We start from the raw sequence: 21,271 nt of genomic DNA on the forward strand, positions 1-21,271 counted from the left end.
AGTATGATTTATTCTGTAAGAAAGAACATCATAATTTCACAACAAAATAAGCAAAACAGATCGTAGTGAGCAAATTAGATTGCCAAGATTGCCTGCTGTGGGCTTCTCATAAGTCTAGCAGTCACATCGAAGGAAGTTACGCACAGTTTTTGCTCAGATTTTTAAGGTGCTAGACATTTCTTCTCTCTGTTTGGAAAATATTTTGGAACTTTTTTATATCATTTTCAGGGTGCTGTAAGATGTCCTAAGTTAGGTCATTAACTATGTGGTAGTTTTAGTGATAAGAGTATAGTTCTTGATTCAACTTCTGCTATGATGTGCCTTGCCTATGTATTTGTACTAGGCTGTTATGAAAAGCAGCAGTAGCGGGAGACTGGTGCAGCACATGCTGGCTATAATTTCTGAATCCGTGTCGGTGCAATGACAACCTTTGCAAGTGTTTTTCAGCCCTACACCATCCTTAACACAGTTTATTAGTTGTTCCTTTAGCAAAGATAATTTTCAAGCAGCAGTTCCTAAAGTAAGTTCTTAACTTGCAGGATCCCTGAGCCCTGGGTATTTCTGGCAGCAGACCTACCAACGTCACATATAGTGCCAAAGAATCTGGTGTATGAGGGTTTCTAGATCATATTCTAGGAAGATTTGGGGTAATAAGAATACCGACAAAGTGTTTGCAAATCTGCTTCTATATGGAGTCTTCCCCTTGTCTTCCTCTATTTGCAGACTTTCCGTCATTTAACAGGTGGGTGATAGTGCTAACATGCCTATTCCAAAATAGACCATTTAATTATTTTCCTTTATGAAGGTGCCAGCTTGTGGATGGAAACTAGAGCTCTGTGAACGAGGGAAGAAGATTTAGGCAATAATCTGTAAATTTGGAGAAGAATGCATTCAAATGAAAAGGGAATTTGTGATGTATCTAACAGCAAGAAGTGGTGGTACAGCAGTAGGGCTGGCAACTGGTATTGAGATGGTTTTTGAGGTAATAAAGCACTTAGGCTTATACAAATTTCAGTATTTCCTTTAGCAGGTACATGACATCTTCCAAACTGTGGAGCTTTGCCACAGCTTCTCTTCTCGTTCTGCAGACAGTGCCAGGCAAGCAGGAGGACCTAAGCTGTTCGACACACAGTATTTGCTGTGAATAACGAGTCCTTTTCCTAAATGTCTCCTTATGTTTGAGGTAGATAGAAATGAAGCCGGCTACAAGGTAATTGTAAGCCGAAAGGAAACCATGCTGTACTGGGAGCCTAGGGTGCTGTAGGAATGTGCAGGGGCTGGACACAGGCAGATTGGTGCCATATGGCAGAAAATACTGTGAGGAGAGCCCAGAGTATGTCCATGAGGCGGACTGGCAATTCAGTAAAGCTACATTTTCATTGTGACTTGTTCTACTGCTGTACAAAATACCAATGCCATTAGCCTTCTGCCTCTCTTCAGGCAGAAGACAAAGCCAGACTAGCCAAGGGAAGCCAGGCAAGAAGCAGCATTGCTGGCTCGGTTGTGCAGAGAGAGGAATTCAGATCGATTTGCTTTCTCTGTACACTGAAATTTCCAGCAATTCTGAAGTAACTGAGGGTTTGTGAATCAGCAGTTCTGATGATCTGTTCTCATATGTTTCAGTGCATAATTTTAGGTACCTAGTTTTGAAAATTTTGGCACAAAGCTTAACTTCCTCAGCAAACAGGAGCACGGCAGCAGTTGTGTTGTTTTGCATATGATATGCACACAAATGGAGTTTCGTTTTTCTGTCTCCCTGAAACAACTGCCATTAATTTGTACGACCGGCTTACATTAAACAGTAGGCAATGGTCAAGGCTAAGAAAAAGAGAACAAACTTGGGTAAATAGGAATGAAGTAAATCAATTAAACTGGAAAATCAGCAATAATTAGTATGTGTTTGGAAATTACTAAAATCAACTATAGGGAGTGACACCCTAGAAAAGCTTTTGTAATTATTTAAAGTAGTCGGCAGATCTGGGGAGCTGTTGTATGTTTAATTTGGTCTGTCATTTTTAATGACATGTTCTTCATCCTACGTGGTCAATGTATGCTTGCAATAATGCACTGATTTCCTCAGTTTGGCAAAGATATTTTTCATTTGCATTCAGAGCAACCATTATAATCCACCTGCTCCATTGTCAAAAGACTGCTGATAAATTAGGAACAATTAAAATCTTGTACAAGAAACATTCACTCTCCTGTTCATTTTCTGAAAAAGATGTAGCACCTGTGGAAGATTTTCATTCTGTTTCTGATTAGCATTGCCTGTCTGAGCAATGCTTTGTAGAATCACTTCAGTACAATCAATATGCAGCTTTGAGCCAAATGTCAGACTGAAAGATATTTTAATGTTATTAGCGTTTATCAGAAATCAATATTCTCAGTATTGGTTTCTTACAGGCTTTTCCAGTGAGGGAGGTAGGGGGTTTCTTTGATCTCTGGATTCCTCAGCTTCCTTTTTTGGGGGTGGGGAGAGGAGATTGTTACTATGTTTATGCTAAATTAAAATTGCGGCTTTTTCATGCTAATACATGACTGAGGATCTTGTGTGCAGTAAAAATAGAAAATAGATCAATATGCTCAGATCAGGAGCACGCAGGAAATACAGCATGTAAATCTAAATACGCGTTTATATGGACAAATCAGGAAGAAACCATTAATTAAATAGACTCCCTGAAAACAACTCAAACTTCAGATCTTAAAGAGATAGAAATCAGAATTACATGCTGAATGCCACATATAAAGGTCCAATATTAGTTTTCCAAGATCAAAAGCAAGGCAAAAAACTAGAAAATGTCAAAATTAAATGACTTATTCATGTTGATACATACCCTGGATCCCTGACAACCTCACTGCAAAGAGCAGCTCAGGGAGGTGTGACAGGAATATTTTCCCTGAAATTGTAAGCCCTTTTTTACCTCCTCTGTTCCCATGCCCTATTTCCCTCCCCTAGTTCAGTCCTTCCATTCTCTTCTCATCCACGTGAGTGCTTCTTGTTCGGCTTTAATTTTTCAGTATGTTTGGAAAGGAAACACAACTTTCCTGACAGGATAAGGTTTGAAGAGATGGAGGAGAAGAGCAGTCAGCTCAGGCTGGTTGTGTTCCTTCAAAGCTGCTTCCCGTGGTGGTCTCTAGACAGGATCAAGGTGTAGCCCAGGCACTTCCACACTGCTGTATTATGCCATTTTCCTGTGCAGCCCGTCAGCAAAATAGAGATTGAAACTCTCTCTTCTTGTATATTCTCCGTCTTCTTTTTCCTGTTTAACAGGACACTTCAGAAAATATGCAATATTTTTTACAGGAGTTTTGTCATCATTTACATAGAAACCACATGATCCTTTGCATTGAAGCAACACTGGCACTGTATGTGGACTTTTTTTTTTTTTTAATCTGGCTTTTATTTAGGTACTTCAAAAGCAGCTAAACTCTTTCGAGAACTTGGTACTTAATGTGAGTGTGGCAACCAGGAAAATCTGGCAACATAATTAGAACTGAGACCTGTGTGTCGGAGACAGCAGATACTAATTTGGCTATAGAGGCACATGGCATCTTGTGATATCACAGTTTATAACAACTTTGGTTTCATCCGCTATCATGCACATTCAAAACTGCAGTGCTGCCAAGGTATTTTTGAATTTTGCAGCCCCTTTACCTTGATGACATTGGGGTAAGAGGAGGGTAATAAAAGAAGGGAGCGAGTGGGAGGGGAGAAGCAGTAAGCCCAGACACTTTGGCTGATCTCCACAGCTGTGGGGCACCAAACCCAGAGGCCTGGGACACCCTGGGGCTGCTGTCATGGCTACAGACGCTGCCTGGGGGTGTCATTTACAATATTTTTTTCATAAAAATTGCTCAGAATAGTTTTTCACAGAGCACACAGTCCGGGGAGTAAGCACGTCCCACTGGGCTCCAACATGGCTGCAAGTCCATCTCCCTAGGAAAGCTTTTGGGGGGTCGTTGGATATTTGGGCTGTACGGCTATTATGGTATGGAGGTGAATACTACACTGGATGGAGAAACGTCCAACTTGTTGATAAGGATGGTTTGTTCACTTTTCCAAAGGAAACACTTACCTGTCTGTTGGTGACAAACTGACCTAGAAGTCTGAATTCTTAGATGTTATATGATAGATCTGGTAAATAAGGGTAAAGAGGTTGAAATCTCTGCAGTATAGTTAAGTACTTGGAAGTCTTCTGTAGGGTCATTTCAGTCCTCTTTTTCTGAAGGACAGAAACCATATTTAAACTAAAAAGTGAAAGTCTCGGTTTCCAGAAGCAGCATTTGGACTGAACGATCCAGTGCCAATGGCAGAAGAGCCTGGAGTTGCAAGTATGCCAGGAAATTAATTTATATTTTGACAGCCATTAATACACATTAGTAGGACTTTTAAATATGTTGTAATGTCTCTTTTTTCAACTGGAGACGTTATTGCCTAGGGTATGAATAATGAGATTAGTATTCTCTGTGTGGCAGTCTTTTTGTATGTAGCTTTGGTGTTTAATAAAAGGCCATTGCATAAAAGTCTGGGCTGTTATTCTCAGTTTTGTACATGACCTTTATGGAAATAAAGAAAAAAGATCACATTTTCTGTTGGTGATCCTGGGGAGAATTCATAACTAAAGGTGAAAAACTAATTGTTGGAATAAATCAGTGCAAATAATCATAAGCCCTTTCTTTATTTTAACAACACTCATCCACGTTTCTTTACAAACCTCGATTATAGTTGCTGTATTCTGTTTTGTTTGCTTTGCTAACCTGTAGAAATAGCTGTCACAGTTTATGAATGCTACACGGAGATAGAAGGCCTACGTATCTATAAAAATATCCAGCATGTACTGCTTATATCTTTCTGCAATTGTCTCTCAGACACAGAAGAAAAAGAAAATATTAATACCAATCAGCCCTTCTTTATCATCAGGGCTGGGAGCAGATGGTTTTAGAAATGAAAGGAAGTATAATCCAAGGTCCATATTTGTAGTTGTTATCTGTAGTCAGAAGACTGCTTAAAAGCATTCATGTACTATCTCATATTACTCATGGGTGATTGGATGAGCCATTAAAATTCAGAAAGAAGTTCTGCATTATTTCAAACTATACGTTTCAGAAACCCTTTACATAAGCAAGTGGTACCATAAAAATGTGCACTTCCACATAGTATCTTTTACTTTAAATTCTGTCTTACCAGGACTTTCAATGCAATTCTGTGTGAGAGAAAGAGAAAGGAAAGGAAGGGTGTTTATATGCAGAAAGGTGTAGGGTCTGTGTGTGCGTCCATCCTTGCAAATCAGTTGCAGGAAAACTGCCAAATCTAATACAAAAGGTTAAAAGTGTGGCTTTGAGTCCTGAAAGTGAACTTCAGCATAATGTGTCAGGCTGGAGAGTGTTTAGGAAGTGGTTAGAGAGGAGGAACTGCAGACAACAGTTGTACCTTAATGAATTACTAAGGAGTAATACTGATAATGAAACAAAACTAATTATTGGTTTGTCACAAAGACTGTAAAGTGTAATTTTGACTTGATGATAGAGGCAAGGGTTGGCAATGATGTAAATGAATTTAGACTTGCGGGAGCAATGTTTTGAACTATTCAAAACAAATTAGAGCTGGCGCAAGTTGCTGAACTCCTACAGGAGATGCAAACTGGCATTTTATGACCCAATGTGAACATCAAGCCATGTTATGCTAAGCAGGATTACGGTCTTTTAGCTCCCACTCCCAAGCCCCCAGGAACATATCCACAGGTATAAGTACACTTATATGTCCTTAGCTGTGATTATTCATGCTCATCTTGAGAGTTCAAGAGCTGATCATCTTAGAAGGATGATTGTTCTCCCGCTCTCAGTGTTCTCACCTTCTGAATGCCTCCAGGCAGAGCAGAGAATTAATGGCAGTTCCTTTTCTATTGAAAAAGACATGTTTGCAGAGTCCTATGGAAAGACAATCTGCTGGATAATTTCTTTCATTTCCTCTAGTCTTTGTTGCTCTTTAAAGGATAAATCAAGGAAAGGAAAAATAGGACTATATTTTACTCTAGTTCACATCAGCATAAACTTGGAGTGACTTCAGAGTTTCCAGTTCTAGTTTCTAAGTTTACATCAATATAAATTAGAAAAGACATTGACCAACAAGATTTGCAGTTCCTAAAAATTATTTTAACAATCCAAGGTTTTCTCCATATTAACCCCAAAATTTAAAATATAGTTCGGAAAGATTAATGTGACTACATGTTGCAAAAACTGCTTCTAGACTTTCCTTGTGGGTGATTTAATCTCAGTTTATAAGTGAAGTGGGGGTTTTTTTAGCTTTTGTATTGCTATTTTGTGTTTAGAATCTCTATTTTAGCCTAAATTATTCCAGTGTCAGAGATCAAGTAGTAAGAGTACTGCTTCTTAGACTGTGGTGACCATTTTACAGCAAACAAGGGCTGTGTGAGTCTCATTCCTTAATTCCTCTGAAAGTATGCAGTCAGTTCAACCCATAGTAGTAAAAAACCATGAAATGTTTCAAACATTTGGTGTTTCCTGACCATCAAGCACAAATGTAAGTGGAGAGATGATATGTGCCATTTATTTCAGAAGCCTCGCATTTATTGTGTCCATATTAGAGTTGTCTAGAAGACAAGAACATCATTCTTTCATATAAAAACAGTATCTTAAGGATGCTTTTAATGAAGTCTTTGTGTCACAGCCAAGAGGTAGCTGCTTGTTATGGTAGTGGCAGTTAAAGTTAGGTGATGTATTATATGATCTGATGCATTATAGCTTATATTTGCAAAGTAAGATTTGACAGCCAATGATAATAAAGTAACTTCTGTATTATTTAGCACTTCCTGCTAATAACCTGATCAGGAGTAATGAAAGGACTGCACGTACAGCGGAGGTTGGGGCTTTTACTTCCAATTTGGAACAGAACCAAAATGTAGTGGCAGTTAATACTTATAATCAATGGAAAAAGAAGCCCATGAATAAGCATTAAGAAAGTTTGTTTCACAGTTGGTCACATTTATAGGTTCTGTTGCTGCTGTAGAGGCCTAAGGACTCCCTAAGGAGGAGAAGAGGCAGGTTGTGGGTGGCGAAAGGTGAAATGTGTGTTTCTGAGGAGGTTAAACTGATTAATCAGTTTTAATCACAGCTCAGGAGGCTTGTCCTTCTACATTTGAAATCTGAACTCAGAAGCGTGTGACTATGCCTTTTCTTGCACTTCAGACAAAAGCAAAGGTGACAGGTTCCACTGCCTTCTGTCTTGGAGAAACACCAGGCATATGCAGTAAACTTTCTTGCTTTGGCCAAAATTGTTAGGTCAATTGTACATTGAAGGCAACTGTTCCGGGGACTAACGTAGACATTAGTCATTGGGTGACCCCTGTTACTGTAGTACTATAGAAACACAGGAGGGAATGTGGTCGCTGACCACAAGCTAGTTTACCATCTAAATATCTACTATAACAGGACTATCGCAACCGTTACTTTTAGTTTAAGTTACTATACAGTGTTTTAGCTGTGTGATCCAGTGATCTTCATTGCAACATTTTTCCTAAATTTTATGTAAACAAAGAAAATCTCATGGAAAAATTAAGACCAGTCAAATGAAACAAGGATAAGATTTTCTAAGTAAACCTGACTGGTCATGAAACAAACCACTCTCCGTAAGTTAAGAAGAAACTGTAACTACATGTTCATGAAGCAAGATTCAGAACTTGCTGTGGGCATAGTTATCTGAGATTTTCAAGAATTAAAAAAAAAAAAAAAAAGTAAGGTTTAAAAATCATCATTCATTTAAGTTACTACAGAAATTTATGTTCTTGATAAAACCAAAAGATTATTCCCTTGTTTTTAAATATCACAGTTCCATTTTGGGTTTTTTTTTTTTTTAATTTCCAGTCACTCTTTATTACAATAAGATCTAATACTTGAAAGCTGAGCAGAGTTCAGGGAAATGTTTTTGTTTTTATTTTATCTTTTAAAAGATGATAATTATACATGGTTCGAATATCTTCTTTGGAAAAAAAAGATAAAGAAGAAACTACAATTGTATTATTTCACCTCATGTCTGTACAGCCTTAATATAGATATTGCGATCTTATCTGGACACCTTTAATCTTGGAAACTCAACATACTTTGTGGACATCAATAAGCTGCTTAAATAGTGTCTAAGATGAAGGGAGTTGATAAGAGTAAAATCTATTATTGTAAGAACTGGGGGGGTTTTTTAGATTAACTGCATTTGCATTAAGGCATGCTTAGGTAATGATTTAATAAAAATATTCCTTCAGGATGAAATAAACTCCTGTTGAGAAGACCAACACAGCCTTAAGAAGAATTTTAAGTCTAAATGTGATGACCTTATTGGAACTGAACTATTGCATAAATTTTGTGCTGCCTTTCTGCAAGCAAGCCATACTAAATAACATGTGCTACCATCAGTTATGTACTGAAATAGCCAGAAAACAGATTTCATATTTGAATTCAAATCCCTTTCAGGAAAATATATACAAAGGAACTTCATAACAAGCCAAATCCAGCTGGATTTCACAAATGAATAACTGCAGGTTTTATCCATTATAATGAACACGGTTCATGGTGCCCTGTACAGAGGCCCTTTACAAATTCAGTAGTAAGGCTGAGAATATAATGTGTGCATTGTGGGTGCACATTATTGAATATATTTAGTAACCACAAAGATCCTGTTTCATTAGGATTAGAAGAAACCTGGTTTGCAGTCACTCACAAACCACTCTCCAGTTTCTGATATTTCTTCTCTTCCTGAAAAACCTGTCAAAGACTGATAAAATACATGTCTACAGATGTACTTCTTGTACATTTTTCAACTTCTATAGATAAGATACATGTGACACTCAGAAGTTGCACCTCTATTACACCGCGTTCCAGCGTTGCTGGTGTATATATATATGTGTACTTAGCCAGTATGAATCAGCTCAAAACATGTATATCTGCGATTGGTTGGAGACTCTGCAAATGACTAGAGGTTCTACAGCACCGTTGATTAAAGCCACATCTGTCTTCTTTAATTTTCACAGCTATTGGGGAGGCACGGTACATCTGTGCCTGGATGCTGTGGTGATTGGTGCTGTATCAACACCGTTCACAGATGGAAAATTACCACTTGCTCTACACACTATGGTAAAATCTGTGCAGATGCCACATCCTCTTGAAAGGCAATTGAGTATCTGTTGGACACATGGATTTGTGTTATTTTGAGGTGTTGTGGACTTCTAAAATATAATATACAGACTTGGCTCACAAGAAGAGACTATCCTTAGGGAGGGCCATTAAGCCTCAGGAAAAAGCAGACAGCTTTCTTTGAATGCTTCTAGCTGATGTTCCTGCCTAGCTTTCCTACATATTACATGGCTTGTTGGATAGAGAAGTCTGCCAGACAAAGCAAGGAAAATGCTCATTTGCAAATGTTCAAAACAGATTACTATAAAAATCATGCAGTATGTTCATGTGAGATGATAGGAGGTTGCAAAGTACATCCTGCTGCCTAGGTTGTGAGCTGTTTTCTAATACATCAGTTATCCTAAAAGCCTCTTCTTGCTTCTCTAATATTCTGCTAAGAGGACTCACCCACTTACAATCTCATAATACCTTTTGCAGCAAAAAGTAGCATTTTTCAGTATGTCTTTTACCCTTTAAAGGCAATGAAACTTGTTGCAATTTGCAGAAGAGTAGCAGGGAACAGAATCAAGCCTGCTGTGATGGTGAGTGGATTCCAACTTTTCTTTCTGAAAAAACAGTGAGATGGTTGACTGTACTTTGGGAAATTTCACAGATCAGAATCTTACCCCATTGCACTTGAACTCAAAAGCAATAAGCAACTGCCCTTAGATACAAGCCAATGTTCACATCAAGGCATTTCATCTTCTGGTAAATTGCTACAAATAAATGTCATCTACTCAGCCTGCTCATCATGAGTTTTTCCATTATACTTTAGGCTACCGTGTGACAATACCGGTTGATCTCTTGAAAGTAATTCACCACCATTCTTTTTATCAGTTTTACTGTCTTTGAAAAAAAACAAACATAACTGAGCAAACTAGCCTCTGTATAGTTTAACAGTCTGTGCTGTTTTTTGTTGTGTTGATGGTGAACAAAATGAATTCCTTTTTCTTTTTTTCACAAAATTAAAACATATTTTTTAAAAGTTATGAAATACTCTGCTTTAATAGAAAAGATTAGAAATCTAACAATATGGAACATTTTCTTCTATTATCCACAGCAACTTCTGCTGTTTTAAAGTCATCAATATTTGCTTGCTGTGGGGCCTTTCAGTGTTTGTTTTTCTTCTATTTGTAAATAATTTGCTCTTGTAATTGATTCCTGCAGGGATTTTGTATCTCCAACTTTCTTTGGAGAGGGTATTTCCAATTAGACTAGCGGTTTGTTTATACACTAGGATAAAAGAAGCATGGCGTTTTCAGTAGAACGGATCCATTTTTGCTTTGTGAAGAAGATGGGTCAAGGGTGTCTAGATCAAAGTTTTTAACCAAACCGACAACAAAGATTGTCAGAAATGAAAAAATGACTTTCTGCAGTGAAGAAAATCCTTATAAGGATTTGGTCATAAACATAAAGCCCTTGGTATGCAGCCTCCAAGGTAAAAATGGACTTGCAGATGTTTTTGTGATTTTTAGTTTGTATACACTGAGAAGAAATGCTCTGTGAAAGCTAGGAATTAATGTTTTTGTTAATGTTATTTATTATTTTACTATGAAGATTCCAGAATGTAATCTCACACTTCTAATACTGAGGAAAAGGGCAGAAGGGAGTGAGGGGGTAACAAAATTACCTTAGAGTGAGGATTTTGTCTGTAGATACCTTGATTCAGGAAGTGCCTTGCTCACAGCAATTTTTTAAGGAAGAAAATATTTTGCTTAGAATGAGTCATTACTGCAATTATCTATTTCCAGCATGTATATTTCTCACATAGAAAACACAATGGAGATCTTACCTTGAAGCCCAAAACATTTCCTTTTTACTTTCTAAATTTAGCTTTCAGTATTTAGCATTTCTTATTTAGAAACAAATGTATTATGACCAGTTAGAGGTAACCCCTGTAAGTAGACTTCTTGCTTTATTTAAATCAGTATGAACTCAGAGAACTTTTGTATTATGTGCTGTAGCTAGCAATAATTGTACTGAAATGTCATTTACAACAGAATACCATAATTCATTAAGTTCTGCTTAATGTAGTAGGTTAAATGGTGCCTTTTAATAATTTTCCTCAATATTGCTTTGCTTTAAAGTTGTATACCATGTGAAACAGGACTGATACATCTGCAGTTTCAGTATTTCCTTTTACTTACCTTTATTGATTATTTTTTACTTGATGAGAGCATTTCTTCCTTCACTGAATTTGCAAAGGTCATTTGAATAACAGTGTTCTCCAAAAGAAAACCCACGAACTAATCATTAAAATTACTTCACGGTGTAAATCTTTGTCTTGACAGACTAATTGGAGTATAACTCAGGGAAAGAGCATTTGGTCCTATGAGACTGTCCTGCCAATTTGTTTCCACACATGAGATCACATTTTGTCAGATGTGGGTCCTATAGGAGTAATTTGGGAATGCACTTTCTTTCTGGGTTTTCCGTATTCATTGGAGACATTACAAAGGAGCTGCAATGCCCAAGGTTACTGTTTTTACGTAGATGTCCTGTGGTGGCACAAGGGCTGTCATTTGACTGAGCTGGTGCAAATGTCATGATTTCAGCCCTTGCTGGGCGCCAAGGCAGAGCCTCCTGCCTGGCCATCGGGGAGGTGCGTGGCCCTGATGGCAGGAGTACGTTGACACGCTCCGTTTCATGCTCCTGCACCTCGCCTAAGCAAGAGGAGCAGTAAGTCAGTCTTGCCGAGCCAACGCCTTTGCCACCCACTCTCTCCTGGTAATCAAGAGGCGGCAGAGACTGGTTTTCAGTAACTCCCCACTTCTGCCCATCAAACAACTTCATATGTTCTTTCTTGTTTCTTTCCTGAGGTTCAGCCCAGTAACTTTGTTCTTCGCCCCAGTTGAGGGAAAAGGACAGGCTCAGAATAAAAATTTATTCTGCGTGAGCATGAGATTAAGGGCTCATTAAGCACAAGTCTTCAGCGGTAGACGTAGTCCATAATAATAGAGCCTAACAGTCCCTTCTGCTGGTGCAGAAGTGCTGCAGCTATCATTGTCATCACTGTTGAGCTGTTATTTCAGCGGAGCTGCTCGTTTCAGGCTGGTCAACCCCTTGCACAGGCTGCATCTGTAGCTCTCTAGAGCAACAGGAATTGCTATGCTGGAGAGAATGCATGAGCAGTAAGTCAGCATTGGTGGGCACAGTTACTCGAATTACTGTTATTAGTACTTTTTACATGAATGCAAGCAAACCATAATTGCCTCTCAAAAAAGGAAGAAAAGTATTTTTCATTGGAACTGGAAACCAACAAGATCCTACAAGCACAGAAAGACACAAAAATGTGATTTGTGTTCAAAAAAGGTTGTAAACCTTTTTTATTTTTACTGAAGGTAAGAGACCTTCAGAGGATGAGAACTTTAAAACCTGTAATCACATTTTTGTTGAATTTCAGGTGTGAGTGTTGTGAAGTGAGGCTTTTTCTGTTACAGTTGTTCCTGATGCACATGACATTTGATCTGGAAAGTAAATATGTTCTCATGGTGTGTAATAACAAAAGTCTTTAATTTCTCTAGTACTGAATTCCGACATCATGAGACGTTTAGCTGCCAAATAAACTCTTGGATTCAATTAAAAACCTTTACTTTTTCGTAGATTCATAAAAACTATAGGCAGCTAAAACTTGTGGGACCCTCTAGCCCCTAGCTAATTCCCAGCCCCTCTAGCTGGGAACAGCCAGCCTGTGCATTATTCCTGGGACCCTTGTGCTCTGCTCCTGGGAATAACTTAATTGAACACAGCCCTGGGGAGTAATAGTATCTCACTGATTCTGACAGGATTTCCAGAATTATTTGGTGCCCTTCAGCATTTTAGGTGGTTCTCCTGTACTTGTCACAATACATTTCCTCACTCTCTCCTCATAACTCAAGGACTCTCATTCCTCAAACTTTTCTATTCTTCTTTGATCTTCAGTTAGTTTGTAAGTGTCTTGTACAGACTTGAGCTGGCCAGAAAAAAAACCCTCTGTTAAACTGGGGTACCACCACTGTATCTTTCAGCCTTCAGTCTTTTCAATATGAAGTATCACATAAGGCTGAGTGTCATGAAAATATCTAAGGTAAAGTGAAATTCATTTACAACCAAAGCATAAAAATATATTGGTATGAAAAAAATTCTTTAAATCATCTAATTTTTATTGTTGTTCTTTCATTTATAAGGCAAAACTTCAGTTCAGAACCTTGAGAGAGCTTTCTCCCATTATGGAAACAGATAATATTATTATTGCTGAAGGAGTGTGAGGCATATAGCTCCCAAGAAGGCTTAAAGTGTTAAGGATGTCAGCTGTTGTAGAATCAGTTATAAAACCTTAAGCCTGAAATCTGTCCTCACTTGTGAAGTTTTCAGTTCACCTGTTAACAACAACTGCCAAAATAGGATTAACTTAGAATTAGAGGACAGGCATCAAAAGATAAAGACCTCTCCCCAAAGTAATTTATTTTTTGTAACTTCTCCAAACTTCAGATTTAATATGAGGAGCTACCAGGCTAATCTGAACAGTTAGTTAATATTTCAAATGAATATGGCATTGAAGTAGAGCGTTATTATAAAAATAAGTTTCTGAGAAGGGTGACATTTATAATTGCTTTTTCATATTTTATTCCACTCTCTTTTAAAATATATTCTGATTTGTAGTTTTAATCTCAGATTTGCAAGTGATATTCTTTTAGTGAAGTCAAAATCAGTTCTATGGACAATATTTTTGCATAGGCAATTGCATAGGCACTTGCATGAGACATTTTTCTCATCAGCACCGATAGGAGGGTGCCTTTAAAGACAACAAGTTTTCCAAAAGGTGCTACTGGAAAGCTGTTTCATAATGTGCAGGACTGTCCATGGTGCCTGCACAAATATGATAAAGGCTGAGAGGTAATGCAGTTTCCCTTGGGAATGAGTCAATATCCATTTTCCTTCTATTTTTTTAGCTCTTGCCACAATTCACTTGCAGTGAATAGCACTTGAAAATGCACTTGAAGATTCTGACTCATTAAGAAATGTGAAAAAAATCTTAATACTTCTAGTGAACCATGTTTTACTATGAAATTCAGTTCCAAGTACCCATCAAACCCAGATTATATATATGCATTAGACATGTGTATTTTAAAAGTAAAATATGCACACTCATGTGTTTATATTCAAGAGTTTTCTAATTCAGATAGTTACTATGTGAGGTTGTATTCTGGCTGGTTGTGAATTTCCAAGCAGATAATTATTTTTTTCCAAAAAAATACACTTTCCAAGAAGTAGAAAGCTTTGCAGGAAAAATTCCTGCAGGAGTTTTCTCTTGGGAAAACCAATATTAATTTTTTCCTATAGATTTTACTCAATAGGCAGTGAGTTAATTTTATTTTTACCTTGACTTTCTATGTCCTGGAGGCTTCTTCACTCTGAATATTGTGACAGCAAGAGCCTGGCCAGAAATTAAAAATGGAAAGGGGAACTAGCAACTCCTAGAAATAGTGCCCTGCTTGACACTCTTTTATGTAGATGAGAAGTGCTGTAAGTCATTGCAGCCCATTTTCAAAGCTGGGCCAAAACTAAATATTAGCATGTCAGGAGTTCCCACAGGAAGGGAGAGTTCAAATTTCACTTACTTCTGGTTTCTGGTTTCCTAGTCGGCTTCGTTTGTTACAAGTAGAATTTCCAGGCAAAGCTGAATCATGTATGTTCCTCTGATAGGAACGTAAATTGCATACAGATCATATTTTGTCCTAGATCTTCTTAAAATGTTAGTAGATATTTTTACTCCCAAAACAGCCATTCCTCTTATCTGTACATTGCTATCTGTGAATCATGTCCATTAAAGGGAACTGTTAGCAGGAAAGAAAAAAACCCAACTTGCTAAATATGACTGGTTCTTTTTTGTGCCAGGGAGTCCTGTCTGCAAACCTGTATTATTAGAAAAGAGCTGTGAAGCTTTAGGGGTTCTTTGCCTCTGAGATGGAGCAGGGACGGGGAACAAATGAAAGAGGATTTGGCGGTGGGGGAGTGTCCAAGGAAAGGTGGGAGCAGGCCACCTTCAGCACGCCTGTTGTTGCTGAGTTTGTTTGTTTTTTTCCAGCACTCATCACATTTGGCACCCTATAAAAGAAAGAGAAAGCTTTTAGCTTCTGCATGTGGGATCCCCATTACTACCTGGAAAATCCACATGCCAGCAAAACGAATATCAATGAAAGAAGATAGTGAGAAATATCAATAAACATGCCGGAACAAAGTAACCCCTGAGTTTATTCGTAGTAGGTACGTGGCTGGGAGTTGCAGGTTTTGCTCAGTGTAAGTACAGCTGGTGCAATAACATTACTTTCCTCTGGCAGCTGCAGGGGTAGGTGCGAGAGAGGAGTTCCAGGGTGTAATTTGCTTCTTCCTTAGGGCTGCTGAAATCATATTCAAGGTTAGATTGTTACTAATCTTGCTCAGGTGCTCAAGGCTGAAAGGATGGAAACTGCAAAAGCTGCTGCCTCTTTGTCTGTGCAGGGCGAGTTGCAGCCCCAGCTGCTGCCCTCTCTGAGGGTAGGTGTGTGCAGTATCAGTGCTGATAGTGGTAGCAATCGCTTGAAAAGTCACAGGCTGAGAAAAGCCTGTTACTTCTCAACAGCCAGCACAGCTGTTGTGCCTGGGTGAAAAATACTCTGGAATTATTTTTCAGGGACCGACTATGGAAGCTCTGCTCATTTTCGTAGAAACCCCCTGGAAGCACCATACCTTACCATCTCTCTGCATCCTGCGTCCTTGGGAGAGCAGTGAGCTAGCCAAACTGTGTGCCGCTACAGGAAAGCACTTGTGTTACAGAAAATTTATTCTTCTAATTTAAAAACAGGGAAAACCAATAAATGCTGTAGTAGAAACTCACAGATATATACTGTATGGCTCACAAAGTAGTTCTGGTTGGAGGACTACATACAGCAAATCTTTGGAGTCTTTGATTACTCTTCCTGCTTATTTCCCATTTCATTCCTGTATTATAAACAATGGCTGTGTAAAAACAGACCTGGCGTTTGTAAATAGTAGAATAAATGATGCCAGCTGTAAGAAATTGGTAATCATCCCTTTCTAGTTTAATAAATATTCCATAATTTCTAAGACATGCAAGAAGGGTATATGTGTATATGTATGTGTATGCACATACTCACATACATGTCTTTACTCCTAGCTGTTGCCAGTCTTGATTAACTTACCCCTTATATAAACTGCTTTTAGAATGAGTTAAAGGAGTGGTTTGAAAGAGAAGAGGCAAACTTGCCAGCAGTCCTTACAGATGCACATGCACATTAGAGTAACAGGATTAGTAGTAATAGCTTCCACAGTATTTTTGACTATTCTGTCTTCACTCCTGTTGCGATGCACTTTTAACTTTCCCAAACTTGTTTGTTTAGGTAAATAAGAGTGTGTGCCTGTGTTTGTGTAAGTGCATTAATGCACAGTATGTTGATCCCTGGCAAGGATCAAACTACTGATCTGTTTTGTACTTATCTACCGCCAGGCTTGAAAGCTGGAAGATAAGGTTTGGCACAGGAATAGGTCTCACTGAGGAATGATGTGTTCTTTCATTACTTAGGAAGAAATTGGTCTGGATTTAACCAAGTTTTTAAAAATGGACGGATAATACACCAAAGGGCACCAAGGTTTGTTTCCCTAAGTTCATCAACTAAGACAGTGGGTGGAATGAAGTGCTTTAATACCAAATCTGCAGTTTCTGGAGATGTTTTGCTACTTTTTAAAACTTTAATGTGTGAGATTAGGCTTCAAAATTAATTGCTAGATATGTATATACATGTTCAAATTTTCAAAGATGCTGGGTACTTTTGTTCCCATTAATTTAAGCTTAGAAACTAAACTTAAATCCAAAGAATTTCTGGAAAAAAAAAGTATGTGTGTACATAACTGACATAATCCTGCAGACATCAATCTATCCCTACTCTGACAAGCTTCCAGTGCCTTTGAGCTCTAGCCAAACTACTTCAGTAGGAAAGACTGCAAGTGTCTGGTGCTTTCCCACCCAGCTACAGACGTGAGGTTGGCCGTGGCTGGACAGAGCGTGACCATGATTCGCTCCTTGCCCAGCTTCCTCTCTTTGTGAAGACTAGTGTCACCTCAGCACCAGCATCACATACGCTTGTGTTCAAAGAGATCCGTAAAATATTCCATAATGCACTAGCGTTATACTGTCATCCTTTGCGTGAAGGTGAGCCTGTTTCCCCATGAAGTCCCCACTCCTGCAACTCAGCAGCCACAAGGGGAAAGCCTTGGGCTCTCTGCCTGCCACCGGCAGAGCCCAGTTGCTGACCCAGCCCCAGTTTGCGGTGGTGTTGCAGATGTGAAGTACGAGAATTAGGGCAGAAGAGATCTCCTCCCTGATACAAAGCAGAGCTCTAACACAGTGAGCTATTAGGCTGGCAAGGTTGCCAAGTGCAGGTGACTGAGGTGGTTGCCCATGGCAGGAAATATGTTGTGTCAAAAGAAAAATGCCACAATATTTGCAGTTTTAACTTGCTTCCAAAGGTTAGCCATGCAATACCTTACTTCACTGCAAAAAGTTATCCATGATTTTAAACGAGGTTGTTAAAACTCTACTAGATTTTATAACAATGTTTTCAATCCAGGTAAAACTACTTTTGATGTTTGCTTGTAAGGAATAGCTTGAAGTGTTTATAGATAGTGAAATATGAAAGACAAATCAGAAAATCTTTGAGAGTTTAGGAAATGAAGAATGAATTACCTACATCCAGTGCACCTCCATTAGTTACAGTTCAGAATAAACAACTGAATAAATGCTATTTTTTTCAGCCTAGTTAACACAGATAAACTGAGGCACAAAACAGTCAAAAGACAAGATCTTAACCAATTTTATGCAAGTCTGTAGTTCAATGTTCACCTTTAGTCATCTTTGGTCTTGACTTTCTGGACTTCCAAGCACTTTTCCTATGGAGTCAATAGCTCAGGCTGAAAACCAGCCTTGGCCCCTTTGAAAATTATATTATGAGGAAGTATATTTTTCAAAGTCACATGATCACTGCCAGAACTAGAGTATTAGCTCCCTATTTTTGACTGCTAGAATAACACTACAGAGAGATTGACCTCACCCTCAGCAGTGCCACAGATGTCAGACTGGACCACTTGCCTCCCTTCTCAAAAGGCAGCAGGGCGAGACGTCTTTGGAAGTATTGGAAGTTTAGCCCTAAAATTATCACTTTAACTTATTTCTTCCTAAAGCAGATGAATTTTTCCCCCTAAACCCTGGGACCTTGAAAAAACTTCAAATCCAGGTAGTTTTCCAGGGTTTGGGAGCTTTAGTTTTAGTTATAAGTTAAGAATAAGCGGCGAATGCGAGTTATACTTGTAGAACAATATCTAAATTCCATACAGTATGTGTTAGTACTTTCTAGCAACATAGAGATTAAATTAGCATAACCTTATATCTGATTCTGGCACTGACCAGCGTCCCAATATTTTCCCTAATGGTTTCCTCCTGTGCATCAAACCATAGATTTGTTTCAGTCTTTGGATCCTTGATGCTTTAATTCCCTTGGCAACAATTCTTCTAATTCTTCAGATGGATCAAAAATATGTGATATTGGATCAATCCTTCAGTTCGGGCATACACACCATTTCGAGGATGAAGAGAAAGCCACTGTCTTCTTGTAATCCATTTTGTTCTCCTGAGTCTCCTGCAAGGCCATTTAGGTGCTCTAATAGCGCTTGATGGAAAAATGCTTGATGCTTGATGCAGGCTCTTATAGAAAAAAAGACTTCGAGAAACTCTACTTCGATCACTTTTAATGAGATGGTGTCTGCAACTCTGTGAACTAACGGATGACTTACCTTCTGTAAACTGTACAGATGGAGCTGGCTAGAAAGATTTTGATACAGCAAAGTGCATTTTTTATGAAAAGGAAGAGTTTCTCCAGAACACGGCAATTCTAATGAAATTTTTAGATGTGAAAAATATCAAAATGCATTGCATATGATTCTATTTAATTAACTACTGTTAATTAATTTTTTGAATTTAAATATATAAATGTGCATGACATTATCAAAGTAAAGTATTTTGACACAGACTTAATTTTTTTACATTATCAAAATGAAAACCTTCCTGGATTCCAAGCGAAAAATCTTCTGAACTTGAACTATTGGATTTTTATTCCAATGATGAAAAAGCAGTTTTAAAAAATCAGTGTTTCCTTAGAACAAAAATTGTTATTTATATGTCCATTTCTACCTAAGCTCTGCCATAGCTCCAACCATTCTATCAAGTGAGTGTTCTTCAAAGCTTTCTCTGCTCAAAGTAGTGTTATTTATGGCTTCATTACAGTGGTAACTCCATGTACTTTTTTACAGTTTCATGAAGGATACTGCAGCAGCACTGCAACTGAAAAACGTTTGTCAGACTACATTCTTAGAAGTCCAGGTGTGTTTTTATTCTCCCTTTGCCTGTAGAACATTCGTTAATTATGGCCTCAGAGATAACTGGGAACCACATCTGCTTTCATCAAGTTAATGACAACAGTCTTCAGATGTAGCCAGTATTTTTTCCATAATTCATACAGCACTGTTGTGGTACTCCGCTATCTATTACAAAGTCATATCTGAACTAAATTTTAGTTTTTGCAAAGATTTGATATAAACAGGTAATACTGAGACAGAGAAACCTCTTCCACTGAGTGGTTAAGCCATAGCAAGTGCAGGAGCCTGGAAGCAGCAGGGCTTCCCGTAAGTTCAAGGATTTATTCCACTGGGATCATCAATTACATTGCAGACATGAGACCAATACCTTTCAGATAAGTTATTGAAATTACGAGGGAGAGGCTTTGGCGGTATTTGAGAGAGCTCCAGGACAGAATCTGCAGGAGAGGTTAAGAAAAAAACCTACCAATATTGAATGACATTAGGACCAGCTCTGCAGTAGGCAGGTTGGCATATGTTGACTTATGAGAGATAAGCGCTATTATTTCACTGTTATTTTTTACTGTTTTTGGGGGGTGTGTGTGTGTGTGTTAGAGCATTTCTGTAATTATAGGAAATGTCCAAATATTAGTAGACAATAAAACAATGAGTATGTGATATCCTGGTGCTGGGAGCTTTATATAATAAATTTCCAATATTTTAAAACAACTTTTTAAACAAACACTGTGATGGATGTCAATAGTAAAACAGAATATCAGCAGGATTTATTTCCCTGGGATCATAAAAGCACCTGTATAAAAGCAACATATCAATCAAATTACCTTATGTTTAGTTTTAAAATTATGTAATATTAAATTCAGGTTACTTTATTTTTCAGGCTCCCCAGTCATGTGTGTATGTGTGGTCTGTACAGGAAACATACTTCTCTACGAACCTAGTATATTTAAACACATCCTAAATCTACAGCAGATTTAACTGGATTTAAGAACATGCATACATAAAGATCATACTTGCATGCTTTTCTGAATGAAGACCATATTTTAATTAAGACTGTCAGACGGTCACTTCTTGGATTAATCTAATCCGGTTTCCATCAAAGAATTCTCTTCAGAAACACATTTCTCCCCCTTTAAAGTTTTAAAGTTTTTATGGTTTGTCCCACAGCTCTGATTTGCGCAATAGTTTGGTTTGGTTTGGTTCAGTTCGATCTCCAGTGAAATCTTATTCTCGGACAGCATATAGCCATATGCAACAACATTGTGTGGCAACATGAATAACAATTTGTACAGCACAGAACAGTTGGCAATAACAGTTTTCTAAAATTATTGCTGAAGGAAACTGTATCAAAATCTTGGAACAGGGCTATTGAACATGACTGGAAATATGAAAATATGTGGGAACCCTGTATGTGGTCAAAAACTTGTGGAAAATAAGTGCAGTATTGCTTGTGTGCGTGTACGTGCGCACACAAGGGACTCTGTGTTTTGTATAAACAGTGGAAGATATTTGAAATTCTGAAATGGAATAGGTCTTTATATTGAAATTGTTGCTTTCTGAAAATCTGGTTTTATATGTTTAGGGGAACCAAAATGATTGATCGATTTATTTGGAAATTTCTTTATATTTTAGAAGAAAAAAAGGTAATTGTCTAATTCCTAAAGAAGGAAGAAATTGGTTCCCATCC

At 38.1% G+C, this 21,271-nt stretch overlaps 1 protein-coding gene across 3 annotated transcripts in view; it reads left to right on the top strand.

Moving 5' to 3' along the window:
- The window catches only part of CHRM3 (cholinergic receptor muscarinic 3), a 276,502-nt gene that overhangs the window by 234,421 nt on the left and 20,810 nt on the right, over positions 1–21,271 (top strand). Inside the window, exon 2 of one of the 3 annotated variants that reach the window (XM_026102544.2) lies at positions 19,522–19,591. The exons of the other annotated variants lie outside the window; for them this stretch is intronic. The gene's annotated coding sequence lies outside the window, so the exon portion shown is untranslated. The remainder of the gene's footprint in view (positions 1–19,521; positions 19,592–21,271) is intronic. 3 annotated transcript variants of the gene reach the window in all.

The sequence above is a fragment of the Dromaius novaehollandiae genome, chromosome 3 (assembly GCF_036370855.1).
Source record: "Dromaius novaehollandiae isolate bDroNov1 chromosome 3, bDroNov1.hap1, whole genome shotgun sequence".
NCBI classification, from domain to species: domain Eukaryota; kingdom Metazoa; phylum Chordata; class Aves; order Casuariiformes; family Dromaiidae; genus Dromaius; species Dromaius novaehollandiae.